Raw genomic sequence first — 2,971 nt, forward strand, 5'->3', positions numbered from 1 at the left:
AAAAAGAAAAAAATTGAAAAGAAAATTATTCTTATAAATATACAATATATATGTATATATATATATTTTTATTTTTTTGGAAAGAAATATCAGAAATATCTTACAATCCATGTTCTTTAAAAATGAATTTTCATGCAAGGGTTTCAGGTCAAGATCTTCATTTGGGTGTTTCATAAAGTTGCTGGTACACTGTAAGTTACAAATGACTAAACCCATGACTGGTGACCTTTTCTTGGCTAAAAGAAATATGAGTATGTAGCTGACTTAGAATATAAGAATATTTTCTACTCATTCATAAAGTTGTTGTATACTTAAAGGTCAAGTCCACCTCAGAAAAATGTTGATTGAAATCAATAGACAAAAATCAGACAAGCATAATGCTGAAAATTTCATCAAAATCGGATGTAAAATAAGAGAGTTATGGCTTTTTAAAGTTTTGCTTATTTTTCACAAAAAAGTTATATGCACAATTCAGTCACATGGAAATGAAAGAATCACTATTTCTTTTGTTTTTTATTGTTTGAATTATACAATATTTCAATTTTTACAGATTTGACAGTAAGGATCAATTTGACTGAACCATAAAATGTTTAACAATCGTAATTCCACATGTTCGGGAGAAATAAAACTTTGTTTCACAGGAAAATGAAAAGAAAATAAGAATATTTCATGTTTCATATAATAAAATACAAAATAAATAGTGAGTGAGTGATGTCATCAGTTCCCTCATTTGCATACCGACCAGGATGTGCATATAACTTTTTTGTGAAAAATAAGCACAACTTTAAAATGTCATAACTTTCTTATTTTACATCCGATTCTGATGAAATTTTTAGCACTATGTTAGTTTGATTTTTCTCTATTTATTCAAGTGAGAATTTCCTGGGGTGGACTTGACCCTTAACCAACAGCTGTATGAAACACCTGCCTGGTATCAAGTGAAAGTGTTCAAAACACCTCATCTCTAATGAAGTTTTAACATTGTGTCTTCAACCATTAATCATATAGCCAATGGCAGTTCATCTTTGTATGTTATCTTTGATTGTATTATTCTTTATAGAATTCTGGATGCAATTATGTACTTCAATCATGGCCTTGGTTTCAGTTATTAATTGCTCCAAAATTAGACACAGAATTATCAAGCTTTCAAATTCCTTATGAACTTACCCTAAAAGAAATGCAGCTTGGCAATTCACTAACAGAAATGCTTGAAATATCTTTTTAGCAACCATTCGTTGTTATGGTTCAAACTTTTGAGTACTTGTGACTTTAGAATCTTCTGGGATATTTTAATGAGCAGATAAAGCTTTCATTTGATGCACTTTTTTCAAGATTAAATGAATAGAGAGTTGTGTAAATGAATCTATTTATGGGATAGATTGATTCGTTTGTATGCATGAATATATCATTGTTAAAGTTACAAAGTACATTTTTGCCCATCTGCACCTCACATAGATCTTTAAAAATATAATTGACCGTAGTAATTGGATTCTCCAGTGCGAGGCCTGCTGATACGACAAGGAAGGAACTTTGATATAAACTTGAACATGGAAACACAGGTCTTAAATGGCTGAAAATCAACATATCTTATGCACAACCTTAGATACATTTGTAAATACTTTAATCAAGAAAGTATCATACATGTATTTGTGGTACATGCTCTGATCAAAAGTAAGCTACATTGTTGTAATGCTTTATTGTTTGAAATGCCTGATAACCCGATTCTTAAGTTATAAAGAGTCCAAAATACATGTACAAGACTTGTCCATCATTTGCCAAAGCTCAATTCATCTACACCGCTTCGGAGAGAGCTCAACTGATAAATACGATTGCGGCAAAGAAATCTCATTTCAATTTTTTGCATGTTTTTAAATCATTTATTGGTGAAGCTTCAGAATTTCTCAAACTTAAAATCATTTCACACAATTTAAGCCTGCACAGTTCCAAAGAAGAATTGTTGTTCCACATTCTCTTTCACAAAACAAAAATTCATACTTGCTGCCTCCACGCTTTGGAATAGCCTGCCAATTGACATACAAGCCACTGCATGACCCAGTTTTAAAATAAAATATAGTAGAATTTTTATGCTTATATTGAGACATGGAATATCTTACTGTGTAATGTTCTAAATCATTGTTCGAATACCTATATTCAAATCTGTGACTATGCTTTCATCCCAGAACAAAACAGAATGTAATGTCTAGTCGTAATGACGTCATAGCAGTCGTACGATTGGCGACGATTTTAAACTAATTTGGCCAGTACGCCAAAATAAAAGCTTGCAATCATCCAAAATTGTTATATCAGTATTCTTTTAGGTAATTTGAGTCTCAAACAAAAAGATACTTTTAATTCACATTTTCATAAAATGAGCAAAATGAGAAAAAAAAAATTCAAATTCATTTATTTCACATCTCTTAAAAAACAGGGTACAATACATAGTGAGTTAATGCAATGTAGTAAAAACATCAATGACAGGTGTACAATTTAGACAAAAAAATAACAAGAAAAAACATAGAGTAATGAATGGGATATGAAGGAGTAACAAAAAGCCATTGGTCTATCTAGGCTACTCCCTTTTTACATTCATTACTGATAATAAAACAAAAAATATTCCTCCAATCAACTTTTGTGATTGAAAATAAAAATCAGTAGACTGGTAGAACTTCAATTTAGATTAAAAGCACATTAAAATAAAATATAGTAGAATTTGATGCTATTATTGGGACATAGAATATCTTACTGTGTAATGTTCTAAATAATTGTACGAATACCTTTTTGTCTCACCTGCGAAGCAGAGTGAGACTATATAGGCGCCGCTTTTCCGACGGCGGCGGTGGCGGCGTCAACACCAAATCTTTAACCGAAGGTTAAGTTTTTGAAATGACAGCATAACTTAGAAAGTATATGGACCAAGTTCATGAAACTTGGCCGTAAGGTTAATCAAGTATTACTGAACATCCTGCCTGAG

This window comes from Lytechinus pictus, chromosome 7 (assembly GCF_037042905.1).
Source record: "Lytechinus pictus isolate F3 Inbred chromosome 7, Lp3.0, whole genome shotgun sequence".
Classification (NCBI taxonomy): Eukaryota; Metazoa; Echinodermata; class Echinoidea; order Temnopleuroida; family Toxopneustidae; genus Lytechinus; species Lytechinus pictus.